This window comes from Canis aureus, chromosome 18, assembly GCF_053574225.1.
Source record: "Canis aureus isolate CA01 chromosome 18, VMU_Caureus_v.1.0, whole genome shotgun sequence".
NCBI lineage: Eukaryota > Metazoa > Chordata > Mammalia > Carnivora > Canidae > Canis > Canis aureus.
The window spans coordinates 53,804,090-53,814,944 of record NC_135628.1 but is presented as its reverse complement, the minus strand read 5'-3'; the positions used below and the strand labels follow the sequence as shown (position 1 = coordinate 53,814,944).

Sequence of the window (10,855 nt, the reverse complement as noted above, 5' to 3'; positions counted from 1 at the left end):
AACCAGGGATCCCCGAAGGTCTGCAAACGCAGACCCTTCTGTAACGTCCGCGGGGTTCCTCTCCTTTCACTGCCCCGCGGCGTCCCGGAGCCCATCTCCACCTACACCCGCCGCACCTCCCCGCCCGGGTTTCCTCCTCCCGCCTGGGTCCACGCCTCCAGCCAGGCCCCGCCCCGCAGAGGACGGTCGGAGCCCCCAACCCCGCTCGCAAGCCCGCACCGCCTCCACCCAACCCTGTACCCCCACCCTCGCGCCGCCGCTCCCGCTCCAGCCAAAGTCCTCTGTGCGGCGCGGCCACCACTGAAAACCTGGCCCGCATCACGTGCTCGTCGGTTGGGTCGCGTGTTGGCGGCATCCTGGATGTGTGGTCAGGTTTAGTCTGACGTACATTCGGAACTGCAGGTGGTCAGCTCAGAGAAAGGGACCAGAAGAGCCGACGGTCGGAGTGGCATAAACTAACTGTACAGGGGACAGGAAGGCAGGACACAGGACTGGTGCCCCAGGGGCTCTGGGTGGGAGGCTGCCCGCTGGTTCCTCAGGGCCTGGAGAGCTAGGGAGGAGCTCAGGAGCCTCGTGTTCCTGGGCCTCAGGCAAGTCATCCCCCAGTCCCCCTTCTGCACCCCCCCCCCAGCCTCCCAAATACACAGCCTCAGGGAATTCAGCTTCACTGGAAGGAGTTTCACACCCTGTGGTTGGAAAAAGTTCTGGAGGCAAATGGATTCTCCCCAGAGCCTTGGTAGATCCCAGCCAGGGCCTCAGTGAGGTCAAGGCCCTCCTGTCCTTGATCTGGTCCAAGCCTGGCCTCTGCCTGCACCCAGGCCTGGCCCTGGGCTTGGGGGTGGGGGTGGGGGTGGGGTGGAAGAGGCAGGAACCAGAGGCAGGAGGTAGGAGGCTAAGCTCCGGATGCCTTCCTGCAAAGGAACCCAAGATTTTTGTTTCATTCAGGCCAACAGCTCAGGAGATGACTGCCACACCAAGAATACCCAGGGCCGGTCACCCAGCTCAGGGCTCCCGCAGCCTCGCCGGAGGGCATCGCTCCAGAGGGTCACGTCGCGCTCCTGACGAGGACAGCGCAGAGGACCAGGCTGCCGCGGCCGGGGTGGAGCAGAGGCTCTGACCGCCCGGGGAGGAGGCGGCTGCTCGCTTGGAGGTCAAGTCCGTGGATCCCCGGCCGGTGCTGGCAAAGTCCGGGGCGACTCCCAAGGCGGCCAAACAGGAGACAAAGAAGACAGGCTGACCAAGCAGTGGGGGCGGACAGCGCTTTGTCAACGTGGGGCCCACCTTTGGCAAGAAGCCCCCAGTGCCAACTCAAGTCCATTGTTGTTCTGGCTTTCCCCCAAACAGTCAACAACAACAACAACTGAACACATTTGTTACTCACAGTTCCTAAGAGGAGGGCACAGTGCCACTCAGGCCTCACACAGGAACCACAGCGTCAGGAGGGGAAAGCAGCGGCTGCCGTTTAGTGGGGTTTTGCTGGAAGGAATAGAGGAGGCAGGGTAGGCAAGCTGAGCAGGCTTAGGAGGGGATAGTCAGGGTAATAATCTCAGTGGGCTCTAGCTCCAGGGGCATCCCTAGTTGTCTTGCATCTGGCCCTGGGATGACTTAAGGTAAGGGGATAGAGTCCTGACTGTAGGAACCTGATAATAGGAGGTGAATGGGGGAGAGAGGGGCGGGTCAGTTGGTTTCCATATCAAAGCTAGGCTCAGGGGCAAATTGTTTGCTACTTCTAGAAAGCAGCTCACCATGGGAGGGGCAGTCCCTCTGCGCCTGCAACGCCTGGGGGACATCAAAACTCTCAAAATACAAATATAGAGCAGACTATCAGAATGTGCATCAGGGAGTCTTCGAGAGGCTGCAACCTCGCTGTGAACCCCACGCAGTGAGGTAGAGCGTGAAAAATGAGCACCATGTGAAAGCAGGAGGCTCCCAGGTTCTGGCAACAGCTCCCTTGGACGATCAGCTGGTGTGGTGCAAACACGCTCTCACTCTCCCAGAGGGCGCAGCTTGGGGTGGACGCAAGCTTTGGCTTTGGAGTCAGACCTGGTTGGGTCCCGCCGTATGACCAGGGGTAAATGACTTCACCCTCTGAGCCCCAGAGGATCATTGGGAGAATTAAAGAAATTTGAGGACAGAGGCTTCTCCATGTAGGCTAGTCCGAGTCGCACAACTGCCTAAGAGACCTCTCTGGAACTGGTTTAAAATAATGCTGATTGCCTGGCTCCACCTAGACCTTCATGGGACTCAAGCCACACTCAGTAAATTGGGGATAGCAAGACCAAGAGAAGTGAGTATGTCCCCGCAACAGCAAGGAGACACCGGGACAGTGCTGAGTGGCTCCAGGTAGGCGGAGACCAAGGCCACCAACCTGGGAGAGCTGGCTAGGCTGGGTGGGCTGTCACCAGGCTGGGTGGGCTGTCACCACCAAGGATATAGGTGACCAGGGTCCTAGGACACGAATACCAGCCCCAGGGCCTGGGGAGCTCCTTCTGGTGCCACACACAGAGGTCCACAGACTGTAGCTCCAATACCGAAGTTGGAGGTGTTCAACTTCACACGACAGAGACATGATTTTCAGCTCTGTGAGGCCCAGAGTGAGAATTAAATTCACATCCACAGGAGAGAATGGAAATGTCATCTCCTTTTCAAGTTCCTAGTAGTACCCATACATTCCAAACTGTGGAGAATGAACTGTTTGCTTCTTTATTTTGATATAAACTTTTTAAAAAAGATTTTATTTATTTATTCATGAGAGACACAGGGAGAGAGAGAGAGGCAGAGACACAGGCAGAGGGAGAAGCAGGCTCCATGCAGGGAGCCCGACGTGGGACTCGATCCCAGGTCTCCAGGTTCACGCCCTGGGCTGAAGGTGGCGCTAAACCGCTGAGCCACCCGGGCTGCCCAAACTTTTTTTTTTTTTTTTTTTAAAGCAAGTCGATTTTTTTCCCCTGGTTACCTCCAATCTGCAAATTCCACGAAGGCTCAAAATCATGAGTTCTCTTGTAACACTCGCTCCTTAATCCTGCCCACTCCTGACTCAGCCACATCTTTGTATGATCTCTGATGGAGCAACATTCTGCTGAGGTGATTTCACAGACTTCCGGAGCCGACACTTGTCACCCAGCTTCTGGCCGGCGCTGTGACCACGTGAGCCCCCATCTTGGACCTCAGGGCACCCCTGTTTTCTGAAATGCATGACTCATCCTACCCAGGCTTTCTTGAAGAAAGTGAAATTAAGCCCTCCCACACGCCTTTAAAAATGTATACTCTAAATTCCAGTTGTCGTAGTAACATCTTCATGCTGCCCGCTGCCTTTTATATATCTTGGTGCTGATGGACCATCAGTTACCATGAGAACGGCAACGTCTTTGAGCAGCGAGAATCTTGTGGAACTTAGTTTTGTGTCGTGTGCAAAACAAAACCCACGTCCACAGAAGCAGCCTTAACAGAGCGCCGATAGTTTAACAACGACATGGGACCTGGAAGCCACCAGAATTTTACTTGGTTCCCTGAATTTTGTTTTGGAAAAAAGGTGTATTTTTTTTAAAGATTCAGTTTTATTAATTGTCACTCTTAAGTGATTGCATTAGTTTTAAAGATTTATTTTTTATTTATTTTAGAGAGAGCAAGAGAGAGAGAGCATGGGGGAGGTGGTAGGAGGAGGAGGGTCAGAAGGAGAGGGAGAGAGAGAATCCTAAGCAGACTCCATTCTCCGTAAGAGCCCCAAGCGGAGCTCGATCTCACGACCCTGAGATCATGACCTGAGCTGAACCCAAGAGTCGGATTCTTTTTTTTTAATTATTTTTTTAAAGATTTTATTTATTTATTAATGAGAGACACAGACAGAGAGAGAGAGAGGCAGAGACACAGGCAGAGGGAGAAGCAGGCTCCATGCAGGGAGCCCGACATGGGACTCGATCCGGGGTCTCCAGGATCACGCCCCAGGCTGAAGGCGGCGCTGAACCGCTGAGCCACCCGGGCTGCCCACAAGAGTCGGATTCTTTTTTTTTTTTTTTTAAGATTTATTTATGTATTCATCATAGACAGAGAGAGAGAGAGAGAGGCAGAGACACAGGCAGAGGGAGAAGCAGGCTCCATGCCGGGAGCCCGACGCGGGACTCGATCCCGGGACTCCAGGATCGCTCCCTGGGCCAAAGGCAGGCGCCAAACCGCTGAGCCACCCAGGGATCCCCCAAGAGTCGGATTCTTAACTGCCACCACCCAGGCGCCCCAGTACATTAGTTTTAAATACATATTCTTTCCTTCCGACTTGAAGATAGATTTGTTCACACCTGCCATACAACTGTAATCACTTCCTGAGCTATGCTTCGCTCCACTTCCCCAGCCCGGCACACTGGTGACAGGGCAGTGCCAACTGATCAGGCGTTGCCTGCTATTGCAGAGCCAAGGTCTGTGCATTAATTCTCTCTTTCAAAAAGTGAATGTTTGAAAAATGTAAGCTCTTTGAGTTCAAGGACATAACACATGCTTCTTCAGAACTCTCTGCATAGTCCTTTTTGTTATTTGATTTGGCTTTAAGCTTTCCATTCCGATGTACAAAATGAGGTTTTGGCTGAGAATTTAAAATAGTCAATTTCAGAGGGTTTGTGTGTGGGAACAAACTTGAAGGTAGGAAGAAACCAGCCCCACAGTCTGAATAGCAGGCTGCGTCAAAGACATACTCTTTAATGAGTCCTGTTGACCTAACTACGTAGTGTGTATTGTGTGTCTACCATGTGCTGGGCACTGAGCTGCACATGTGACGTGTATTACCTCATTTCATGCTCACAATATAAGCCCTGTTTTAAGCTTTCATTTTACAAATGGGAAAACAGAGCTGTGGATATGGGGCAACTTGACCCAAAGTCACACACCTAATTACCCAGTGGGACTGGGATTTGATTACGAGCATCTTGTTCCACAACCCAAGCACTTGTAAAGCAAGTAAACCTACATTTTACAAAGACATCCTAAATCCAGGGCCAATGGGATGGGCTTTGTACATCTGTGCAAACTCTAGCAGCAGATGGCAATGTGGAGAGCGTGTTTTAACTGGTCACTCCCTGAGTTCTGTCCTTGAGCAGTAGCACTGTGCTGTGCCCTCTCCTGCAGATGCAAGCTAGGTTCAAGGGCAGGGGTGAGAATCAAGTCTTTGCCAGTGTCCCCGTACATTGGTTCCTGGTCTTCCGGAAAACAGCATACCCCATAAAAGAATTTCATTTTTTGACCCAGTAACCCCACTCATGGCAATTTGTTCTAAGAAAAGAATTCAAGTCTATACACAAAGAGGCATTCATCCAGCACTATATCTAACAGCAAAAATTGGCAGCAATATAAACAGATCCGCTCTAATGGATCCTCAGGTAAATTACAATTCATCAATCGAAAGGAATACTACACAGCTATTAACAGACAGCTGTGAAGACAATGAAACCACACATTAAAAAGATTCTGATTCTGCAAACATTCAGTTCAGCATCTGAAAATTACCCTTCACTAAGACTATGACCACGCTTTTTTTTTTAAGTTTATAATAAGATGGCCAAAAGACACACAAAAAAGATGCTCAACAGCACTCAACATCAAGAAATTCAATTCAAAACTACAATGAAGTATCACCTCACACCAGTTAGAATGGCTAATATCAGAATGGCAAGGAAAGAACAAGTGTTGGCCAGGATGTGGAGAAAAAGGAACCATCACGCCATGTTGGTAGAAATGTAAATTGGTACAGCCACTGTAGAAAACAATATGGAAGTTCAACAAGAAATTAAAAATAGAAATTCCATATGATCTAATAATTTCACTAATGGGTACTTACCCAAAGAAAATGAAAATGCTAATTTGAAAAGATATATGCACTCTTATGGTTATGGCAGCATTACTTACAACAGCCAAAGTATGGAAGCAACCTAAGCATCAATCAGTAAACAAATGGATAAGGAAAATGTACACACACACACACACACACACACACGCACGCACAGCCTAGCTGTCCTGCAGCAACCGGCTGCCACCCCTGGCAGATCCTTGGAGTGTGACCTCAGCAGTGTGGATGGGGCTCAGCAATCTCACAGAACAGAAGCTCATGGGCTGCACACACCTGGGCACAGAGTGCCAAAGAAGTCAAGGCTAAGGACACCTGGAGACAGAGAAGGGACCAAATGGCACTGGGCAATTCAACTCCCGTAGCCAACAGGTGGGCCCAGATGGGTGGACACTGCTGTTCATCGCTCTCCCACTGACTCTGTGTGGCAAATAGGACTATGGTCAGTATGATGGTGACAGGTGCCCCAGAAGCCAGGGACCAAGAGGGTCTGAGGGTCACCTGCTGGCCAGGGACCTGGAGCTGAGGTGCGGGCAGGCGAGTCCACCCAGCCTCCAGATTCCTGCACGCTCTCCTTGTGCTGAGCCTGCCGTGAGCCTGACCTCTCACTCACAGCTTCTCTGCCTCATTTATCATTAATGCCTTTTACATCCTCACACAGGAGAGGAAACACGAGGTTGACATAACTGGGGGAGGCTGTTCACAGAGTAACAACAGATCCAAGGTGCAAATTAGCGCTAGGAAGTGCAGATTCGGAACCGGGGAGTGTCAAAGCAAGGTGGGGATGAGGTGTTTTCTGTAGGAAGTAGGTTGAGGCAGGTGGAGGGTCAAGGTGTAGGTGCTCCAGTGGGCAGTGAAATGTTTTGTGGTTCAGGGCCTTGGAGTTGTATAGGGGGCCAGAAAGAGTACCCTGGTTTCTCTGAGTCACAAGGAAAAGAGGAGAAATGAGGCTTTGTGCAGAGCGGAGTGAAGGAGTCCTGCGCGCAATCACATCTGCCTCCCACCCCTCACCACTGCTCCGTTGCAGAGAGAAAGCCTCTTGTGGGAAGTCCGTGCTGCATAAGCTGTCCCTTCCCTCCCACCTCTGCGGGAGATCAAGAACAAAGAGCCTTGGTTGATTTGTTTCTGTATTGTGGTAAAATATATGGAACAAAAAATTTATCCATTTATACTTTAACTATTTGTAAGTAACTGGTTTAGTGGCATTAGGTACATTTACAATGTTGTATAACCATCACCACTGTTTGTTTGTTTGTTTGTTTGTTTATTTTTAGAGAGGTGGGTAGGGGCAGCTGGAGAGGGAGCATCCCAAGCAAGCTGCATGCCCAGCCAGACCGTGATGGAGGCTCAGTCTCAAGACCGTGAGATCCAGACCTGAGCTGAAACTGAGTCAGATACCCAATCAACTGAGCCACCCAGGCACCCCCATCACTGCCCATTTAAATTTTTTTCATCATCTCAAACAGAAACTTACTAAACAACAGCTTCCCATCTGCCCTCCCCTCAGCCCCTGGTAATGCTGTTCTATATTCCATTCCCATGAATTTACCTATTTGAGAGAACTCGTATGAGGGAATCATACCATATTTGTCCCTTTGAATCTGGCTTAGTTCACATAGCATAACATTTTCAGGGTTCATCCATGTTGTAGCCTATATCAGAATCTCCTTCTTTTTTCAGGCTGAACACTATTCCATTGTCTGTATAGACCACATTTTGTTTATCCATTCACTTGTGATTGGACGCCTAGTTTGCTTCCACCTTTTGGCTGTTGTGAATAATGCTGCTATGAACGTTGGTGTACAAGTATCTTGTTTGGGTCCCTACCTTCATTTCTTTTGTGTATATACCTTAGTGGAATTGCTGGATTGTATGGTGACTCTTACATTTAACTCTTTGAGGAACCTTCAAACTATTTTCCACAATTGGCCACACTGAGCTAACTTATTTTTCTAATGATTTTATTTATCATTTATGAGAGACACAGAAAGAGAGAAGCAGAGACACAGGCAGGGAGAAGCAGGCTCCATGCAGGAAGCCTGATGCGGGACCCGATCCCGGGACCCCGGAATCATGCCCTGAGCCAAAGGCAGACGCTCAACCACTGAGCTGCCCAGGTGTTCCTAACTTAAGCTATTTTAATGAAAAATGAATCTATTCCAAAAGCCTCATGTCAGCCTGGACTGGAAAGATTGGTCTAAAGGCCAGAGCCTCACTGGGATGTAAAATGTGGGTGCCCCATCGTAGCTACAGGAGAAATGACACACTGGATGCATCCAGAATAGGGTGACCAAGAGGAGTCACATTAAGTAAAAAGTGGTTGAATAGACTGGAGTGTTTGGCCTGGGGCAGAACAGGTGTCGTCTCCACATAGAATGGTCTCCAGGAGTGTGTAAGGCTGCCATGGGGCAGAGTGGATGGCTGTTTTTGTAGCCACGGAGGTAGAAGGGGAGAGCCAGGTGAAATTCTCCAGGAGACCCTCTTTGGTCAGATGCTGCTCTGAGAGCAGCAGTACCAACTGAGTCCCTAACAACCTCCTTCCCCCGGGGCAATGACAGCAGGCTGTGGAGAGGGTTCCTGTGATGGGTCATGTGATGGGTCATCACTAAGGCTCCACGACCCAGGGAGGTCACCAAGGAGACAGCACAGAGCAGGAACTCATGCTTCACGGGATGCTCTCATTGTTGTTCTGTCTTGAACAGATGGGAAGGTTGAGCTCAGATTTTTCTTTTTCTTTTTTTTCTTTTTTTTTTTTTTTGGCAGTTGACAAAATCTTAGGCTTCCTTTTTTATGTGGGGAATCAGGAAGCATACAGTCTCAATACAAATAGTGTAATTGCTGGATTATGAGTTTCATTTTGATAAATTTAAACATCAATCACAGTGAAATATTTAAGAACAGTCATTTTAGGGGATCCCTGGGTGGCACAGCAGTTTAGCGCCTGCCTGCCTTTGGCCCAGGGCGCGATCCTGGAGACCCGGGATCGAATCCCACGTCGGGCTCCCAGTGCATGGAGCCTGCTTCTCCCTCTGCTTGTGTCTCTGCCTCTCTCTCTCTCTCTCTGTGACTATCATAAATAAATAATAAAAAAAATTTTTTTTAAAGAACAGTCATTTTATTTGAATGGTTTCTCTAGAAGTTGGAAAAAAAATGTGATCAGAGGTAAGAAGAGTTTTGAGACTTAAAACTCTGCTTTGCTCAGGTATCCTTTTTTTTAAATTTTTTTTTTATTTTTTTTATTTATTTATGATAGGCACACAGTGAGAGAGACAGGCAGAGACACAGGCAGAGGAAGAAGCAGGCTCCGTGCACCAGGAGCCTGACGTGGGATTCGATCCTGGGTCTCCAGGATCACGCCCTGGGCCAAAGGCAGGCGCTAAACCGCTGCGCCACCCAGGGATCCTGCTCAGGTATCCTAACACCTTTGGGTTCCTCTGTGGGGGGGGGGGGCTCAATAAACAGAACACAAGAGCATAGACGCAGCATCTGGAAGGTACGTTTCTTTTTTTTTTAAGATTTTATTTATTTATTCATAAGAGGCACAGAAAGAGGCAGAGACACAGGCAGAGGGAGAAGCAGGCTTCATGCAGGAAGCCTGATGCAGGACTCAATCCAGGAACCCCAGGACCATGCCCCAACCCGAAGGCAGATGCTCAGCCACCCAGGTATCCAAGCAGGGTGCATTTCTTCTTGAATCTGCCTCTCTGTACCGCTTATTTCTCAGCCTTTTTATTGTGTTTCCTTTTTGTTTTCTGAGTCTTGTTTATTACAAAAGCAATGCATGCTTCAGATAGGTATTGCACTGAGCAGCAAATATTTCTGGTTCCCTTGTGGGGCATGTGTGGCATTACATTTCTCTACTCCCTTAAAGTTAGGTGGGGCCATAAGACTTGTTTGGGCCAATAAAATGGGAAGTGATCTGTTACTTTCAGATGCAAACTTTAAGAACCTGTGTGCAATTAACATGTCTTTCTTTTCTTCTCTCTGCCTGGCAACCTACAACACCCCAAATGGTGGCTGTTCTGTAAGCCTGGGTCCCTGAGTGAGGATGACACCCGGCAGGCCCCAGCCCGCCCTCAATGGACATGGAGCCTGAAGGAGAAATAAACCTTTGGGTCAGCCTTCCATGAACTGTAGCTTTCATAAGAAATAAACGTTGTCGTTTTAAGCCACTGAGATTTTGGGAGTGTCGCTATAGCAAATAGCTTGTCAGAAAAATCCTTCAACAAATATTTATAGGGCAGCCCCGGTGGCTCAGCGGTTTAGCGCCCCCTTCAGTCCGGGCCTGAGCCTGGACACCCGGGATCGAGTCCCGCCTCGAGCTCCCTGCATGGAGCCTGCTTCTCCGTCTGCCTGTGTCGCTGCCTGTCTCTCTGTGTCTCTCATGACTAAATAAATAAAATCTTTAAAAATATATGTTTATATGCCAGGCTTCTGGCAATGTAACGGGGCACAAGAAAGCCTTCAACAAGCTGCCAAGCCCTACTATCAGAGAACTACATTCTAGCAGGGACGATAACCGCTATACAATTAGCCATTTAATCGTTAAAATATGGAGAAGTCCGGAGCCCTGCAGAGTGCATAGGGCCCATGACCTGCTATGGCCCCGGGTCACGGAGACGTCTCCTGGAAGATATGAAGCTGGGATCCAAAGGACGGCTGGGAGTGAGCCGGGGGAAAGGGAGGATAGTGTCCCACGCAGAGGGAACAATAGGAGCAAAACGCCTGAGGCAGAAGGGAGCGGGAGTGGCTGGAATGCCGAGAGCAGGGCACAGTCGTGCTGGGAGGCAGGGAGGACGCAGCGCCCTGGCCGCTCTGCGTGCGGACCTTGGTAGGACGTTTGGTCTCGTCCCGGGAGCAGTGGGTCACCATGTCTGGGTCAGAGGGGCCAGGAGACATTTTTTTAGAGGGGAACAACCAACACAGGATTATCAAGGTAAGGAGTGTCAAGCGAGGGAAAAAAATCCATCTCGAGTTGGCTTTGGCCGCGACAGAACGTGATGCAGCCCCAAAGCCAACCGCAGGTGG

At 49.7% G+C, this 10,855-nt stretch overlaps 2 long non-coding RNA genes across 2 annotated transcripts; both read left to right on the top strand.

Moving 5' to 3' along the window:
- The first annotated feature begins 277 nt into the window (after window positions 1–277).
- Window positions 278–7,882, top strand: LOC144289076 (uncharacterized). Its single transcript, XR_013357133.1, has 3 exons — window positions 278–590; window positions 946–4,409; window positions 7,102–7,882. It is a non-coding gene; the product is annotated as an uncharacterized LOC144289076 (long non-coding RNA).
- A 43-nt stretch (window positions 7,883–7,925) lies between these two features.
- LOC144289074 (uncharacterized) lies at window positions 7,926–9,999 on the top strand. The gene is made up of 2 exons (XR_013357131.1): window positions 7,926–9,029; window positions 9,238–9,999. It is a non-coding gene; the product is annotated as an uncharacterized LOC144289074 (long non-coding RNA).
- The last annotated feature ends 856 nt before the right edge of the window (window positions 10,000–10,855 follow it).